The sequence below is a fragment of the Pleurodeles waltl genome, chromosome 7 (genome assembly GCF_031143425.1).
Source record: "Pleurodeles waltl isolate 20211129_DDA chromosome 7, aPleWal1.hap1.20221129, whole genome shotgun sequence".
Taxonomy (NCBI): Eukaryota; Metazoa; Chordata; class Amphibia; order Caudata; family Salamandridae; genus Pleurodeles; species Pleurodeles waltl.
The window spans coordinates 1,056,245,431-1,056,265,538 of record NC_090446.1 but is presented as its reverse complement, the minus strand read 5'-3'; the positions used below and the strand labels follow the sequence as shown (position 1 = coordinate 1,056,265,538).

Sequence of the window (20,108 nt, the reverse complement as noted above, 5' to 3'; positions counted from 1 at the left end):
ACTCAACCAAGGTCACACTCCGAGCCCTCTCGGGCTGCAGCTTAAACCAATTCTTTAGAAGCTAATATCTTGCCTTTACTGTGCAGCAGAGCTCTTACCTTAAATCAACACTTTGAATCTGATTACAGTAATGATTATGATGAAGGCAAATTCGCCTCTACCATGAGGATAGGTGGTATACTGAAATATAGGATGGCAGTGGTCTGGACACTTCCTGCATTTCTCTCAACCTGGTGCTGCGGCTGAGGAGAATGGTGTTTTTGCTGTGGTCATGACACAGGCTTCGGAGATTCTTGACCTGCAGCTCTCTGCAACGGAGGTGACAGCTAATGTCTTGGCAGAGTTTTTTCAGGCTGGCCATACATCTACCAAACCTCTGTTATTAGGCAAAGCCATGTTTTGGGCCCCCAGTTAATATATTTGTAATATGTGCTTAGTCTGTGCCAGTGTCCTTCTAGGAGTCTTCAATCATGCTTTATGGGATTTATTTGGTGAGATCCTGCAAGCAGTTCCAGAGAGTCTTTGGGGCTCTTTGGCCCAAACCATGCAGAACGGCCAGAATGCAGCAAAATTCATGATATGATCTGACTTTGACACAACTAACTGTTTGGATCAAGCAATGGACATGCTTGTGGTGCTTCAATGCCACACCTAGATGAGATAGACAGGCTTCTCTGGGGATATCAAGGCATCCATGGACATGTCATTTGATGACTCTCTCCTTTTTTGGTGAGAAAGTAGACCCTTCTCTGGAACGCTGTAAGATGAGGGTGAAGATCTAAAACAGGATAGAGTATCCATCAGAATGACTGTTACCGAAAGTAAGTAGTTTGTTGTTTGTGTCCTTTCCAAAGAAGACTGTGGAAGAGCAAGGCAGATGCTTAGCCTTAGTGCTCCCCGAGTAGGAAAAATCTGCTCCTCCTTCCAATCCTGCTCTTGAAGAAAAAGCTGTTAGACATGATGCCATGTAAACATAAGCCACTAAGCAGACGACTGCTGTGGTCATGGAACCCCTTGAGCCTGCCTTTAAGATTCAGTCATTTTTTTAAAAACATTTTTTATGGGCCAAAGGATAAATAACTGAGTTCAGCCTTCCATATCTCATAGTACATGAACCCTTAAAGCATACACACAAGATTAACAAGAGCTTGGTTTCCTACATTTGACAGAAAACCCTTTTTTTTAAACTTAACACTCCTTCACCATTCTCATCAACTGCAAAATTGAGTTCTTCTCCGCCAGCAATATGTCATTTGCCAGCTTGTTTGCTGCATTTGCAGTAGCTTCAGGATAGATGATCACTTCAGGTGGAACCTTTTATGGGATGGTGCAGCTGGTGCTAGGTTCTTCAGATCTAGCACTGCAGTTCTTTCCTCAGCAGCTATTCATTTGTCTGCCATGCTTATGCTTGCATAACTGATTGCCTAATTTCCAGTGCCATTCTCTTTGTGGGTATGCACTGCTGTCTTCTACACCTCCCGATGCTATCACCAGCAGGGGCTCGCGGGACGGAAAAGGGGCTGCGTGGTGGGTGTGGGTGGTAGTTTGGTGGGGGATGGGGGCAAAAAAAACAAAAAGAAATGTAATAAAAAAAACAAAAAACTTTTTGTTGCGCTGCAACCATCTGCTCCTACACTGGACTCTGGCATAGGCTCCCAGCCTGCCCTGTGTCCAATCCTAACTAGCAGCATGAAAACAGCGTCAGGATTGGACGGAGCGCCCAGCCTTCTATCTCCAACCCAGCAACGTAGTGCCTGAATTGCTGCGTTGGAGAGAGCCCTGCGTGTGTTTGGCCGGCCTGAGACTGCTGGTCAAACATACATGAGTACTGAGGGGGAGTGCTGAGCACTCCCTCTTGTCCCCATCACAGCCCCATGGCCCAACCCCTTTTACTATCAAATGATAATAAACAGGGTTTATTATAGTTTTATAGTAAAAGTTGTTCAGCTATTGCTGCTGGTGGGGGGAAGGGGTGCAACACTCCTCCGCCCTAATGGAGGAGCCGCCCCTGGTTATTCCACTCATTAATCGGCATTCATTTATTATACGGCTGGTTATAGGAGCGTCATCAGTCCAAACATCTGTTCCTGCACAGTCAGTTGCTGGGTATTCCGTTACAGTTTGATCTTGTTCTTTCTCACCAGTTTCTGCAGGGCCTTCAGAACGTCCTAGTGCCCATCTATGGATAGGTTTCCAGACTTTTTTTTTTTTTTTGTGTCATGTTCTCATTTTCAATATTGGCAGATAAGTTAAAAAAAATAAAATATAAGGGAAATTTAAAAGTGGGTGTTTTTAATGGTAAATGTTCATACATACATGTACTGGTGGATTGTTTAATAATTTAGATCTGGTGCTGAGGATTTTAAAACGTATTTCTAAAGTATAATGCTATGTCTCATCAAGCAGACATGAACCTGTTGGTAAACATGACATTTTTAGTTGTGCAGATTGGCCTTGGTTGATAAATCTTTGCAAAAAATGTAGGACTTTTAAATGTTTTATTCAAATGCATTGTGTAAGATTAACAAACTAGTCTAAACTTTATTTTAAGCTTCCTGTTCAGTCTTTGAGTGTGTCTTCAATCAGGGTGACATAACACCCTCTGGATTTGCTTCTGCAAGAGCCTGTGGCTAGACATGAGGATCAGGAAGTTATAGACAATGCTTGATATTGGAGTGTTGATTAAAGATGACAATCAGGATGACCGTGGGCACCAACTTCTCATCAATGTCATCCAAAAATGATTAATATGATGACGATTTGCATCAAAGCTGTGATCCGCAAAGATATCCTCAATGCAAGCATTCACCAGCATACCGGCACATGTAGGTGCTCCTACAATTCAGGTTCCTTTGTATCTCCTGACATTGCAGGATATGAGTATAGCATTAGCGTGCAACTATCCTCTGCAAGTGGTATGTTGGTTGTAGCCCCTCACTGTAACGCCCATAAATCAACCCCTCAACAGTCTCTAGCTTTGTTACCATTTTTTTAGCACTGCCCCAACTATTGGTGCCAGTAGCTTCTCAAAGGCCCTCTAACTCCCTAAAGAATCAGCATCCTGGGGATGATGGTGGGGGATGTGATTTGGATGAATATGACACAACAGTCATAAGGATAACCAATAACCCAGCCTCTACAAGCACTCCTGAATTAGATTTATACACCAGATCATTGAGCACAGAGGCAGTGCCAATAGAATCTCCTTGTATGATCTAGGATGTTTTCACTCCTTGACAGAGCATCAGAAATGCAGACTTCCAGTTTCCACGTTGGTTATGTTTCCTTTTTGGCTTGATGATGAGATTTCTATCCCACAAATAGACATAGCAAGACTTGCGAGAAAGTGCAAGGCTCTTGATGAGACACCTGTCTGTCTTTTAAGTCAAACCAAGACTGATCCACTCATCCCAGCTGCAGCACATCAATGTTCAAGAAATACTTTGCCTTGCAAAATGCCTCCAGATAGAGAAACATGCAAGTGGAACACAATGAGCAAGACTATAAATGTCATAATGGGCATTAACATAATAAAAGTACTCAAATCCCTCCCTCACTCTGCACTTGGACACGGGGTGAAAGGCTGGGCCTAACCGCACCTCCCAACAGAACCTGAGGGAGGAGGCTCCGAAGCACCAAAGATGCCTTAATTGGGACTCGCGCTTCCGCTGCGCGGAACACGCACGGGCCAAGAGCGGGCCCGTCTGTGCCTGACAGAGGCTGGGATGGGCCCACCCTCTTGGTTTTTAACCTTTTCCTTTGTTTTATAACTATAAATATTCATTGACATTTTAAACCTTCCTGTTACCTAGTATATAGTGTGGCAAGAACAGAACTGTAACCAGGTCAGAATCAATACCACAAACTTGGGCGTTTTGGGTAACAAAGCCAAAGATAACACACGACTATTAAAGGAGGCGGTAAATCTGTAACCCAATTATGGGCAAGAGGAAGGTGGGGGAACAGAAGGTAGATACGGAACCCGGCCGCACGGCAATTGACTCCTTCCTAGTTAGAGCAGTAGGGGTCATCTCAAAAGAAATTTACCTTGTGGAAAGACGCTTATCCCTGGGATCAGCAGGTTTGGGAGATGCATTAGGGGGAACTTTAGCACCACATGAATATACATCAGTTATTCACCTTTCAGCTGACACAGTGGCTCTGATAAATGGAGATTCCCAGATAGATCCAATGACCCCCCACAAGTAAAAACCCCAAACCCCAAAGTCAGTCACCCATTATAAAAAAAAAGAAACGACGCAGAAGGGGGGCTGATAGTTACCTGGGCTCTCCCTTGGGTGAAAATATGGTATATACTGATTGGAAAGATCTCACACTCATCCTCGATATTCTGCTTAAACCTATCCTTACTAAACTGGATAAATTGGAAGAGGAGGTGGGAACAATTCTGGAGATCTGCCAGAAATCCCCCCCTGCCAATGCTGTCCCCTAACCATAAGAACCCTGTGGTACAGAATACTATGCTTAGTGTGACAGGTCACTCACATGTATCACAGGGCACAGATACCCTAGATTTTCGAGGATACCCTAGATGTATTGAGCACTAACCCTGGGGCCCCTATTCAAGGGCAAGTAAGGGAGGCCCTAAATAAGTGCATCCTAGGCAGCCAAGGGTGGCCCAAAATATTGATCATCCTAGTGGGTGGCACATAGCCTCTAAGAACAGACCACTGGGCTTCGCTCCAGATAACCCACAACCGATATGCAGCACCAGGACACTTTTCCTCGAACCCCCTTAAAAAACTAGGGCTCCACCCACCTACGTATAAGAGAAGAACTGCCTATTCTTAATCTACCCCCTGAGTCCTGTCCCTATGTTATTATCATGACCAAGGTCCCCCCTCTATGGTCTGATCAGAGTGAGCAACCAGGTGATCTAAAGAACAAGGTTACGCACTGGTTAGCGCAGAACAATCTTTTCTCAATTAATGATGCCCACCAGATAATCCTAACCCGGAGAGTAGGGTGGGTAGGCCCCCTAGGGAAAGATCATGGGGGAGATTAATTATTAATTTCAGAAACCCTTGCGTGGTGAGGGATATCTTGTGCAGGGCCTCTTTTCGCCCCCAAGATAGAAGCTCCCCGGAACTGTTCCCACCAGGCTTATTTTATAGACATTTGCAACCGGGCAAGATCCGTGCCCTGTATGCCACCACAGTCTATATTGGCGTACCCAGGCCCGATCCCACCAATAATGCACATTCTACCGCCCTGTTACTACTAAGCAATAAATATTAGATATTAAGTTTCTCTCGTAGGGGATTTCCATGATAGTCATAAGCACTGAATAGTTCCGCGCGCCTGCGGGGACCCCGGAGCACTGTTGTGTAGTATATTCTTAAGTGCAATCATCAGCTCCTTGACAAAAAGGTCTGTGAAAAACACTTAAGAATAACAATGTGCAGCCTATGTGAACAGCTACACAGGCCAAATTGTTAGAAGAAAAAAAAAACAGTTGTAGTGTAAATTTCACGTTTAAACCTCTATTTATTCTATAAATACATAAATAAATACATTCTCATATTTTATTTACACCTCTCATGAGAATAAAACAATGTAGGGCAGTGTAGCCCATAGGCTGCCATTATACAGAATGAAAATAGAGCTGTGCCTTTAAGAAAGTAAAGTCTTCCTGTTTCCCATCATGCACAGCAAAAGGCAGTTGCCTCAGTTCTTTTTTCCGGCTCCTTTCTGACAGGACCCTGAAGCATTGAGCTCTACCTCACAAAATCCTTTTGTGACAGAAATTCATTTAAAATCTTTTGAATTTCATTTTCACTCGACGTTTTTAACATTGAGTGATAATTTTCTGTTTTTTTCTGTTAGATTCTGACAGAATTTTGAGGTTTTTCTACTTCAGAAATGCCTTCACTGTTTGACAAATGTCCTTCTTGTGGCAGAAAAAAGGCCAAAACAGATCCACATCGGGTCTGCATAATTTGCCTTCCATCCAGCCACAAACCGGAGTCGTGTGACATCTGCAAAACCTTCTCCAGAAGGACCCTTCGTGACAGGGAGAAGATCCGACTCCAGGCGAAAGAGGACAGGAGGAAAAGTGGTCATTCTACCACAGAGCGAGGAGAAGGTCAGTCTTCTACCAGGGCTCACACTGGTTCCTCTATAACTCCGACCAGACCGGCTCAAAAACGGCACAGGTCTCCGACGACGTCGAGGGCGTCGACGTCGAGGCAAGGAACGGCGCCAACATGCTCGCCGTCGAGGAGTGGTTCGCCGGCGAGAAAGAGACATCGCTCGCCGTCGACGACGATTTCGCCGTCGAGACGGCGTGGACTTTCGCCGTCGAGATCTGGGTCACCGTCGACACGGCGAGGACGTTCCACGTCGAGGAGATCTGAATCCGGTTCGCCGTCGAAACGGCGAGATCGATCAACGTCGAGGGGTGCTCGACGTCGTAGACGTTCACCGTCATCACGGCGACGTCGAGGGTCGTCGTCGAGAGATTCTCAACGGCGAGAAGAATCGACGGCGAAGGACACTCGCCGTCACCGTACTTCGACGTCGAGGAGTGTGTCGACGTCGAGACAATCAAAAAGACCTAGGAGGGTTTATACAACCTCAGAATCCTCGGCTTCAATCATCCTCCTTCCAGCGTCTCCACAACTCTCTCCTCGACAATCACCATTGCCACAGACGCCGGTAACACCTACGGCGCCTCTTCCGGCTCCGCCTGTAGAGTCTGTTTTGAGGACTCCAACGCGGTCTGTAAGACGTTCGGGACATTCCTCTAGACGCTCTTCTTCCTCTCGACACCGTCATGACCCACAGAGATCTCAGCATTCACATCACAGGCGTTCTTCTTCGTCTACACGGGACTACTCTCCAACCCTATCGGACTCACCGTCCCCGAGAGTGTCCCCCATAGATGATGTGAATACGTTCCAGGAGGTCTTAGTACGAGGGGCAACCAAGCTGAACATCCCGCTGGCGGTACCTGCCCCATCGACGTCAGTGATCTTCGAGACCTTGCATCACAGGACATCTTCCAGACCTTTGCTTCCACTGGTTCCAGGTCTCCTTGAACCAGCAATGGATATTTTCCTTGCACCGGCCGCAACAAAGTCTGCTCCTTCCAGACTTATTAAAAAATATCGTCCACCAGAACAAGATCCTCTATTCTTGAGGTCGGACCCAGTTCCTGATTCGGTGGTCATAGTAGCGGCAAAGAAACTGCATTCAACCTCACCATCTTCTTCTTCACCTCCAGATAAAGAGAGCAGAAAGATAGATGCTGCAGGACGAAAAGTATGCTCTACTGCAGCCGTCACGATGAAGGCAGCCAGCGCTACTGCGTTATTAGGGCGGTACGATCGTGCCCTCTGGGACTCTTTAATACAGTTTGCGGAACATCTTCCTAAGGATAAAAGGGAAGATTTCCTGGAGGTCGTGGGTGAGGGATCCATGGTGTCTAACCAAATTATAAGTGCTGCAGCTGACTCTTCGGTGCTATCCGCACACAATTATGCACACGGGATAGCGCTCAGAAGGCATGCATGGTTGAGACTTACATCACTCAAACCTGAAGCGCAGCAGAGAATACAAAACCTGCCTTTCTCGGGCTCCACCTTGTTCGGTTCTCATGCCGATGACGAGATGGCTAGAATGAAAGCTGAACTAGATACCTTGAAAGCGGTAGGGATGGAAAGACCGAAAGAACAAAGAAAGGTTTTCCGGCCATATCAACGACGACTTTTCACCCACCGGTATCAGTCGCCACACTGGATGTCTTCGCGCCCCCAGCAACAGCAACAACAGCAGTATCAAAGGGGTTTCTCTACTCAGCGAAGGTCGACAAGGGGTCGTTCAACACCTCAAACTCAGGCAACTCGACAGGCTCCCACGTCTAAGCCCTGAATCTTTGCTTCCCCCTCCTCCGTTATCCACTCCGGTAGGGGGAAGTATCTCAAATCATCTGGACGAGTGGCTACGCATCACAACAGACGCCTGGGTATTGAATATTGTGAGACATGGTTACGCTCTCAGATTCACCAGTCCTCCACCATCTGTTCCACCCAAAACAGCCAACCGCCATCTCGAAGCTCTACAGTTAGAGGTCAATATCCTATTGCAAAAAAGAGCCATAGAACCCGTTCCCATCAGCCAGCAAGGGAAGGGGATTTATTCGAGATATTTCCTTGTACCGAAAAAAGACAAACAAGAGTTTCGTCCCATCTTAGATCTGAGGACAGCAAACAAATGGATTCGCAAAGAAAAATTCAGGATGTTAGCCTTACACCAAATTTATCCACATCTACGTCAGGGCGACTGGCTATGTGCGATAGATCTTTGCGACGCTTACTTTCACATCCCAGTAACCAAGAAACATCGAAAATTCCTAAGGTTCACTGTCGGAAAACGCCATTACCAATTTGCAGTTCTACCTTTCGGCCTAAAATCAGCGCCAAGAACTTTTTCCAAATGCATGGCGGTAGTAGCCGCCCACTTGAGGAAACAGCGAATATTCGTCTACCCCTATCTAGACGATTGGCTCATAAAGGCCTCCAGTTGTCTCGAGACACAGCAACATTTCGAATGGACTCTACAACTGTTGGTCTTCAAGTCAATCTCCTGAAATCTACGGCAACACCTGTTCAGAGGTTGCATTACTTAGGGGCCATTGTAGATACCAGGCTAGGAAAGGTGTTTCCTTCGGAGGAACGACGGTTATCGATTCTCCAGAAGTGCAAACAACTGCAGGAAAGACCTCAAGCCACTGCAAGAATAATAGCTTCTCTACTGGGCTCGATGGCGTCTTGTATCCATCTGGTTCCCAATGCTCGCCTCCATATGAGACCATTGCAGGAAAACCTGGAGGATCAGTGGTGTCAACTGAGGGACGATTGGGAGAACAAAGTCCTTCTTTCTCCTCACACCCTACAATCCCTCAAGTGGTGGTGTTTACCCAGCAATCTCTTGGTGGGGATTCCGTTCCAACAACGGCCCCCATCTCAAACCATCGTAACAGATGCGTCACTGATCGGATGGGGGGCGCACATGGAACATCTTCGAGTCCAAGGCGAGTGGTCACAGAGAGAGAGTCTCTATCACATCAACCTGCTGGAACTTCGCGCAGTCCACCTTGCGCTCAAAGCCTTCCTTCCCTCTCTGAGAACGGAAACTCTCCTTCTCCAGACAGACAACGTGGCCACTATGTACTACGTGAACAAACAAGGAGGCACCAGGTCCAGAATTTTATCCAGAGAGGCTCAGACAATCTGGCATTGGCTTCTAGCCAGGAACCTGTCACTAGTGGCAACTCACCTGCCCGGCATCCAGAATGTTCAAGCGGATGCCCTCAGTCGGGTAATGGACGAGAACCACGAATGGGTACTACACGACGACGTCGTTCATTCCATTTTCGCACTCTGGGGTACCCCCTCTACAGACCTATTCGCAACCCCAGAAAACAAAAAATGCCAAAACTTCGCCTCCAGATATTACCATCCAGGGACACTGGGGAATGCCCTGTGGATAAGCTGGTCAGGAGCATTTCTTTACGCCTTTCCACCGCTTCCCCTGATTCCGGCGGTCCTCCAGAAGCTGTCCAATGTTCAGACCAAAATGATCCTAATTGCTCCGGAGTGGCCACGCCAGTGGTGGTTCCCAGACCTTCTTCACCGGTCACTCAAACCACACATCAGGCTACCATATCGTCCGGACCTTCTCACGAAGTTCAGAGGGCAGATATCTCATCCCAACCCCTCATCGTTGAGTTTGGCAGCATGGCTCCTGAGCTAGTGCAATATGGACACTTGAACCTACCTCAGGATTGTATGGAAATTCTGAAGGAAGCAAAGCGCCCTTCCACACGATCAGCCTATGCAAGCAAGTGGAAGAGATTCTGCATTTGGTGTTTACACAACAACATTGACCCGGTTTCCTGTGGAGAACAATCTATCCTGCCATACTTGTTAAGTTTGGCAAAATCGGGCTTACAACTGTCGTCAATAAAAGTTCACTTGGCGGCTGTCACAGCATACAGAAAGAGTCCTTCACAAACTTCCTTTTTTCGGATTCCGATTATTAAGGATTTCCTAGAAGGTTTAAAGAAGGTTTTTCCCCCCATTAGAAAGCCTTCTCCTCCATGGGAACTGAACGTTGTCTTATCACGTCTGATGCTGCCGCCATTCGAGCCAATACATAAGGCATCGCTGCAACATCTCACATGGAAAGCTGCTTTTCTGGTGGCAATCACTTCAGCGCGTAGGGTCAGCGAAATCCAGGCCCTTTGCGCTCAGGAACCCTACACGGTTTTTCATTCTGCAAAAGTGGTAATGAGAACTCATCCAAAATTTTTACCTAAGGTAGTCTCCGACTTCCATGTGAACCAAACAATTTCATTACCGACTTTCTTTCAGAATCCAGCTACTCCTGCTGAGAGAACTCTGCACTCTCTGGATGTAAAGAGAGTATTGAAATTTTACTTGGACAGGACAAAAAGCTTACGAAAATCACAACAGCTTTTTATTAACTATGGCCCAATCAGAACAGGTTTGGGTACATCTAAACAATCTTTATCCAGGTGGATTGTTTCATGTATAATGTTATGTTATCAGTTAGCAAACAAATCCCTTGGTGGTAGGCCAAAAGCCCACTCTACCAGAGGGAAAGCAGCTACTGTAGCCTTGATGAGAAATGTCCCTTTGGCAGAAATATGCAAGGCTGCCACTTGGAGGTCGGTCCATACCTTTACTAAGCATTACTGCCTTGATACAGACGCTAGGGCAGATGCTCAGGTTGGGCAGGCTTTGCTCAAGAATTTGTTTGCATGATTCATGTTTTTCTCAGTATTCTTATATCTACTCCACCGCGGTTATGGGGATGGGCTTGCTACTCTATTCAGTGCTTATGACTATACATGGAAATCCCCTACGAGAGAAGAAATGGTTTCTTACCTGTAACTCCAGTTCTCTCGTAGGGGTATTTCCATGATAGTCATAAGCAACCCTCCCTCCTCCCCGGTGGAGTTGACATAGAACATGAATATTATGGAGGTTGGTACTCCAACAAATGTTTTGTTTTTTCTTCATGTCAGGTTAATAGCCTCCAAAAAAGAACTGAGGCAACTGCCTTTTGCTGTGCATGATGGGAAACAGGAAGACTTTACTTTCTTAAAGGCACAGCTCTATTTTCATTCTGTATAATGGCAGCCTATGGGCTACACTGCCCTACATTGTTTTATTCTCATGAGAGGTGTAAATAAAATATGAGAATGTATTTATTTATGTATTTATAGAATAAATAGAGGTTTAAACGTGAAATTTACACTACAACAGTTTTTTTTTTCTTCTAACAATTTGGCCTGTGTAGCTGTTCACATAGGCTGCACATTGTTATTCTTAAGTGTTTTTCACAGACCTTTTTGTCAAGGAGCTGATGATTGCACTTAAGAATATACTACACAACAGTGCTCCGGGGTCCCCGCAGGCGCGCGGAACTATTCAGTGCTTATGACTATCATGGAAATACCCCTACGAGAGAACTGGAGTTACAGGTAAGAAACCATTTCTTATTGTCGAATAATGACTGACTGTTCAGCAAGGGGTCTGTAGACTGTGAGAGGATGAGGCTGAGGACAGAGGAAACAACCATACATAAGATGGATCCGAGCCCTAACAGGCTATTATTAGCCCAGCAGGACAAGGATGACATGGACATTAGGGATACAACTCACAATGGGGATGTAGAACCAATTGAAGTAGCTCCAAATGCAGTAAGCTATGGCACGGAAGAATTATGGAGTTAGGAGCCTGTCGATTTCACCGTTGGGCGCTATTATCTTGCTACATGGAATGTGCAGGGCCTATGTGGCAAAACTGAGACTGAAGAGTGGGGTTCATTAATCAGTAACAAGATGTGGCGTGCATCCAAGAAACCTGGTGTACCTCACCTGCCTATGTGAATGGATTTACCTCACACCTGCCAGCTACTCCATCACCATCTGGGAGGGCCAAGGGGGGCTCATGGTACTTATTTCCAATAAACTTCCTGTAGTGGTTAAAAAGACCTTTATGGAGACCACACACTTTCAACTTCTGTGGCTTAAACACAAGAATAAGGCAGATGTGGTCATAATTAACTACTATAATATATTTGACGCCACCCGATGTAGGGTTGCCCCCTCCCTGAATCAAAGCCTAAATTAGTTTCTAAAATTCAACAGCTCCAATCCCATTATTATTTGGCCGGGGGACTTTAATATCCAGCCATGCACATGCACCTCCCCTCAGTCCTGTGGATTTACTAACCCCGATGGGACAGGATTTGATCATTTTTGTCACAATGAGTGTGGAGAAGCCGTAAATTTGATGTTGTCCACTTATGACAACGCTTATGGAACGTAAGCATGGTGTTTCTGACAAAATTATTCCAACTCATAGGGGATCCCAATTCATCCTCCGTTATAGACCACATAATTTTGTCATCCTCTGCACTAAATGGTAGCGACACACCCTATTTCTTGCTGACCCTTCTTAGTGATCATGATCCGATTATCCTCCCTATGTCCTTCTGGGGACCAAGGGATGTGTTCTACACTACCTCAAATCGGATCGAAGTGCATAGAACAACGGGGGTGAGACGGAAGTGGGAAGACATTGTGCCTGCTGATATTCTGCGGGATGTTATATGTGCTGCCAGCATGAAATTGGTTATCGTTTACAGGAGGCTATTGAGGTACCTATGTTATTAAGATGTTTTGGTACAATCACTGCTCATATACAGGGGCTGATGACATACAACCCACAACATAGACTATCTTTGCATAAAAAGGTGTGGTTCGACCAGGCCTGCACGAAAGCAAGCAGGAATCTTAAACTAGCCCTGCAGACATCCCCTAGAGACCCGATAGTAATTAAGTCTCTTAGAATAAAATACAAGAAGACGCAGTAACAAAGGAAAAAAGAATTAAGGGAAGAGGCATGGTCCAAATTGGACCTGGCAACAGAGACTGAGAATACCAAACTGTTTTTGGAAACCATTAGTACCCCCTTCCTTTCAGAATGGATGCCATCAGATCTGGGATCCAGTGTAGACTGCAACATGGGTGGCCCACTACTCAGAGGTTTTCAAGGAGGGGACTGGGTCGGTAGATATAACCGGGCAGATCGAGCTGGGTCAACGTAAACCTTTTAGAGATCATTACAAATGAGGTTCACTCTGCTACCTTAGCTGGTGCTGAAGGTAAGGCCCCAGGACCAGATGGTGTTCCAGTGGATGTCTTTAAATATAACATCTCTTTTTGGGTACCAATTTTGACTAGAATATTCAATTTGGCTATATCTGGTGATATCCCGCTGACTTGGTATACATCCATTATTATACCTATATACAAGAAGGGAGATAAGGCCGTCCCTAAAAGCTGTCGACCAGTTTCTTTGCTGGACTCCTCTTTGAAAGCATGTAGTAGAATTATATTGGAAAGATGAAATGACTGGGTCGTAGAAAATAAGGTCTTCTCACCGGTTCAGTTTGGTTTTAGGAAAGGTCTAGTAACCATAGAGCAATGTGTTAACCTAGACCTAATTATAGGAAAGTATACCAAGGCTTAAGAAGGTGCTCTATATTTTTGCTTTGCAGACCTCAGTAGTGCTTTTGACCTAGTAGAACATGCTCTCTTTTGGCCTACTCTAATTGAGTTAGGCGCCCCCAGATGTATCATACATTTTTTGGCTCTCCTGTATAGAGATTTACATGTAAAGTCAGTTTCGGCCAACTTGGAGAATGCACCACCTCTTTCAAGATAGGTAGAGGTATCCGCCAAGGTTGCGTCCTCGCCTAGTTATTTTTCTCTCTATACATTAATGGGGTGGATAAACATTTGCAGGGTTTACAGACCAATCCCCCGTATGTAGCCGGACGCCCGGTGCCCGCCCTACTTTATGCAGACGATGTTGTCCTGATCTCCAGAACACCCATGGGGCTCCAGAAGTTTGTGTGGATCAAACAGTTTGTCATCTAAGGGTATGATAATCAGTAAATCCAAAATATTTACTTTGGCCTGTGGCAAGAAGGTAAAGACATGCAGAAGGTTTTTTACATTAAGAATATGGAGATTAGTACTGTCAACTGCTTTAACTATCTGAGGGTATTATTTTCTAGCAACAGAAAGTGGGACCAGCTGGTTTGTTCGGGTAGGAACAAACGTAGAAGAAATTCAGGTGCTTTATTCAGATTTGCTAGTAAACTAGGGAGTCGCCCCGTAGGCACCATGTTGGACATTTACAGGGCTTGAGTTGTCTCGACAGATGCGTATGGTGCCGGGGTGTGGGGTTACACCAAAAGTGCTCCCCTACAATTAGAGGAGAATTGTTTTCTAAAATGTATGTTATGTCTACCCACATCAGCCCTTAATTGGATTACGCATCAAGAAATGGGTTTACAATATTTAGAAGATGTGCTACAGGTGAGACCCCTGCTCCCATGGCATAGTATATGGTCTAAGGAAGCCACTGGTTTTTTACTAAAGATCTTATACTAGACTGTATAAAACTGGATAACACCATGTGTATACCTTGGGTAGCCTTTATTGAATCCTCCTTTAAAAACATAATCCAGAGGACGTGCTGTCATTTAAAAAAAAAAAAAATGTATCAAGGACACTTACGGTATTTAAGGCTGACGTAAGGAAGCTAACTGACTCCACTAAAACCACTGTTGGTCTTTATTTTTTTACGCATTGGATGTAAGTAGATTTGGCTATCTTTCCATGGTCACCAACATGCAGCATAGGTTTGTGTTAATTAGACTAAGACTGGGTATAGCTCACCACCTAGTAGCATTTCCTCAAACTAGGCATTGCCTTCTAGAGTCAGATAGATTCCCTTGTGATACAGTTAGCAAACAAAGCACTTTGCATTTTGTCCTATTCTGTAAATTCTATGAACATCTTAGAATCACCTATCTTAAGCCGCTTTTTAATGCACTTAATATAAGAACTTATCAGGAAGCACTGGAACTCCTGTTAGCCTTAGACTCCCCGAATGTATGCAACAGGGTGGCAAACTATATGCTAAAAGCAATTCATGTCAGGAAAAGTTTTACTGCACTAAAATTTGTTTTAAGTATTAATTGTATTTTAAATATATATATTTTTTTTTTACTTCTAACGTTTTATGAGCTTATTGTTTCGTGTTTTATTGCTCTATTGTATTCCATTATGCACTTTTATGGCTTACTCTTGGTATAGCTGAATAAAGATTTTGAACTGAACTATTCAAATCCTCAGCAGTGATTGCGCGACATCACTAAAGCATATCATCAAAGGGTGAGCAGGTCTATTCAACCTTCATAGACGATAGGGGTTTCAGCGGCTGTTGATTATTACCAAATGGGTAACACCACAGCAATGAGTCCATATAACTGGCTGCCAAGCACTTTCTTTAGGCTAGTAGTGCAGGCAAACATTTTAGGTATGCTGATGGAGACAGTATTCAATAATATTGATGAAACGTTACAAACCATACAGTTGGGCACAGATACAGCTTGGTCTTTGGGATCACTAGAGCATTGCCATCCTTTACAGGATGCGCTCGAAAGTTTGCTTCCAGGCTAATAGTAATAACACTCAGACAAATAATTAGTAAGGCGTAAGCAAGTGAATACAAATGAGGATATAATAAATGGTAGAATTTGAGTTAGAAAATAATATTAGAGATAATAATCTATTAACATGATTCACAATTATATAGGAACGATATTGGAACAGGAGGAATTTAATTTATGTTGGAACTGATCTTATAGAGAAAAAGGAATTTGGGAATTCCATATGAGCAGGCACAATTCTATATACAGCAGTTTAGATATTAGGAGCACTAAGGAAACTGACACAAAATAGGTTGGGGTGAGGGACTTCACTTGTGTGTTCATGTTTGGAACACATGGAGTTTTGACACATCACTAAGGGTATTGATCTAAGTACACTGGAAAATAATCGGCTATTCACAACAATTTGTGTAGATCACTAGTTTGTTTGATTTCCACCTGGCACTCTATAATTAAATTGTATGCACCAATAAGAGGGTTTATAGTTGTGTTTATGTATGAAATAGAACAGAGAATAGGAAGAGAGATAATAGATATTTTTGTATATACTATTGACAGCCTTAAAAGTCCTGAGGAAGTCAAGGGGAAATATAAGCCAGATGAAACACGTATTGGCTTGGCTGGAGCGAAAGTGAAGAAATAATAAAGAAGAACAATTTGGAACATATTCTGGGACTCTCAATTCGTCGTCTGTATATTAAATGGAATACAGGTGCTTTTAGTGGTTTTTCTTTCACGTCTGTATGGATAATTCATGCTTGGTTCTATATGACATCACATTAGATGTATTACATTCTATGGGATGGAACAGCAGAGTTAGCATGGGCACAACACATTAGTAGATAAATATAAGCAGCTACCACACTGACACTACACCTCTGTCTTTGAAGTGCAGCAACTGTGACAAGGTAAGTTCAGAATTTAAAGGCATCTTTATTGCTTGCACTTTTATGACCCACCAGAAATCGGCCCGTGACCCACAGTTGGGGAAACACTGGTCTAGAGGATACTGCTGCCCTTACTGCATATCTTATCCAATAAACCTGAGTGCTGGAACCCCGAAGTATGCTGCATGCAGTTGTAGTGTAAACTGGACCTGCATGTAGTGTATTTTTTATTTTTAGTCGTCAGAGTCCCTGGCTCTGGGAAGACGGTAGCAAATGTATCCTGAAAGCGCCATTGCAAATAATGGTGATATAAGATATCTTAGTGACCAATGACTCGTATTCATTGGGTCAGAAGCCACTGGGGTCTTGCCTGTAAAACATTTTTAGGTTGATTTCTCCTTCTGCTCCTTCACTCCATTTCTTGGAAAATATTTAACTTTATCTTTGTATTTGGCCTAGGAAACATATTATGGCTAGCCAGCCTTCTGCAGACCAGAACACAGAGCCTGGAGGTAGGCCCTGCTCAACGTAAAGGCATTCCTTTGTTCTTTTTACTGTTTCATCGCGTTTAGTTTTTCCCATTGTATTATATATTTATTTTGTAATGTTATTCACTGGGGTGTATTTAACGTTGTCTGCCACTGAAATTTAAGCTGGTATCTTGTACCGTAAAGTTTCATTGCTATCAGTTGTTACTATTTTGTCATTCTGTTTCTGAGTTATAAGGAAACGTTTTTTCTCATTTTTTTTCATGATTCCGAATTATTATGAATTTTAGTGTGCTTCTGTTTTTCAAATTCATTTTGAGAAGCTGCTTTTTTATATCAAATTTTAAGATAACGTTTTTCTGAGCATGTTTCAGTATTCTTTAGGTTGTTAAATTTAAATGCAATGTCTTTTGCAATGAAATGTTTGTTGATGTTAGTTTAGTTATTGTCGCATGTTTTGAACTATGTAACAATTTTGCTTCGTTTCTATTTTATTTCTTCCCATTAAATTTACATTTTTTTGTAAAACCTGATGTGGACCTCAAGTTATTTACTTATTCGATTGTGGTATTATTGTTTTGTTTTGTGCACACCTATTTGCCTTTTCTTGGAGACATGCTTTGCTCTTTAGGCCAACTATCACAACTTTACCCGACGGAAGCCTGCTTATCTGTGCGGATTGAGTTGTAGGCAAACACCCTTCCATTCCAGTTTCTCACACAAAAACATTACCCTGAAGAGGAAATACAAAAAAGATGGCAATAGTTTACATAATACAGATGCTGTCAGTTCTGCTCATATTGAGCCTTGCGTATAAAACTAGGTGTTTACATAATATATAGCTGTGGATCACAGACTTTGCACACTCCTGGCATCTACTGTGGGACTTGGGATGTAAGAACTTGTATTTATTCCTTGAAGAATGGCTTTCGGGTTCAAGGTGACTGACACATACCTATGAGAGCCATAATGTACCAGAACACAGAGCTTCCCCTTAGATTTCGTATTTACCGTGCTGGTAAGTGGAAATATGAATGTTGAAGCAGTGTGCCTGTGAACTGAAAATAAATAACAAATGCCACACGTGTTCCATAGGCTTTCATCCAGGGAGGTGGGGTGGTCACATGTGAATCGAAAGCACTACAAGGTGCAAAAACAGTATGTGTAGCTGTTTATCAACTGCTTCATAAGCAGTGTCTTGGAAGCAGAAGCAGATGATATGTGTAACAATGTTTTCAGAACAGTCGGTCCCACTTCGGCCACTTGGTATACCCAAATCTCCATTCAGTAATGTCTGTGCAGAAGATAAAGTGGCTCTATTGTGAAAGTCAATCAAAGGATGTGGTCCAAAAAGGTAATTGTGACCACTTTTATGAGTAGAGTGTGCCCTAAATAATGCACCGACAACATTAAAATTCCATTAAGTTATAGGTGGTTACTAGGAGAAATTAGCCTTTTAAGACCGTCCATAGAGGCCTTATTGGCTGGTAATTTGAAAGTAGATGGGCAGCATGTGTTTTATAAATAGCTTGCTTTCACTGCTAGATGTACACTTATGCAGCTTCAAACAATACAGTTACTTGTAGAGTAGTTTGCACTGGCTTTATGTTGGAAGCAGTACATTAATGGACAAAACATTTCTACTTAGCTGCATAGCATGGCTGCGTTAGTTTTCAGGACTCAATATTTTTTTTAGTTAGGACCATATACAGTAAAGCACCATAGGATGCTAAAGAAAAAAAAAACAGAAGATTCTCCTTACAAAAAGAATAGTCATTCATTTACTTAATAACTCATTTCCCCCAAATGCTCTGGAATTTGGCAATTGAGCCTCACAATTTAGATATCTGAAGTGCAGGTTCATATGCTTCTGTGTTTTCACTCCACCATTCCTCATGCGTGGACGTAGTCCCCAATTTCCACTTTTCGCCATCATCAATCTGGCAATAGTTAATGTTCCAACTCCTAATAAAATCAGGTTTGATGGCATGTGTGGCTGTAGATACATATGCTCTGCATACTCCTGCCATCAAGTGTTGGGTCCGAATGTGATCAAGTTGTTTTTCTTTGAAGAAGTTTATCGAGTCACAAGATAGTAACTCCTCCTCTCTGATAGTGTGCACGGTCATCAACTCCATTGTTTAACTGTTTTCTTTCTGCCATCGGGTTCAGATGTGTTTCTTCAGTGCTCCGGTTCGAGACAGTTTTTCAGGCTCCCATCGGTCTGTTTTACACCACTAGTCCCATCGGTATTTTCGTTCACGTTTCCATCTCACTCTTTGAAAATACAATAAATCCGTCACTCTTCAAAGCGACATTTTCCATTCATTGCCTTCAGGCTTTGCCTGTTTGGGTCTTCTTTCTCATAGGATTTGACCTACAATGCACTGATAATGGAATAGAGTCCTCACTTCTGTCCCAGCTGCCACGCAAAATATCCGTACACAGATCTCCATCAGGTTTGTAACCTGTGCCTGTCTCCCAATCATGACAGAGAACTGTGGGACTTGTCAGTCTTTTCGATCGAAGACAACTTTGCAGGTTCGCAGAGCGCAACAAAAGGAGATGCAGCATAAAGACCTCAAGGAGACCCCTGACATCTTCAGGCTCCATTATGGTGAACAGGAAGGGGAACTGCACAAGGCCTCGAAAGCAGAAGAGGAAGCCCTTTCCATCCCAGACTCGGACTCCAAAGTAGAGTTTGGTATGCAGATCAAAGATCTTACTTTGGGACAGTGCGCAGTGAGTACAAATGCTCCTGTCAAGCCTAAAGAGGGACATTCGGTTCCAACCGACATTATGGCTCCCGGGCCACCACTGCCAACAGGCTACGGTAGGCACCAAACACCAGCTAAGGATGCCCGCCCTCTGGCCCAGCACCGAAAGCCAAGCCAAAACACACCCCTGCTGTACTGAGCTGACCAATTTTGGTGCAAGCCAAACATATACCTCCTCCACTTCGAGCAATCCAGTCAGCACCGCTTTGGTTCTGACCAACTTGGTACCGAAACACCGACCAACTTCAGTATCAAAAACTTCTGTCTTAGCATCAGAACCAATCCTAGAAACCATGGCAGAGATGAACGACCCAAAATAAAAGAAAAGACACATCCAACCTTTTCCTGGACTCATTATGGCAAAGGCAGTGCAG

General features: G+C 43.8%; 1 long non-coding RNA gene across 1 annotated transcript in view; it reads left to right on the top strand.

Annotated features, from left to right (window-relative positions):
• The window catches only part of LOC138245912 (uncharacterized), a 96,737-nt gene extending 79,256 nt beyond the window's left edge, over nt 1-17,481 (top strand). Inside the window, exons 2-3 of the long non-coding RNA XR_011194187.1 lie at nt 16,141-16,294; nt 16,929-17,481. This is a non-coding gene — a long non-coding RNA (uncharacterized lncRNA). The remainder of the gene's footprint in view (nt 1-16,140; nt 16,295-16,928) is intronic.
• Nucleotides 17,482-20,108: the final 2,627 nt, after the last annotated feature.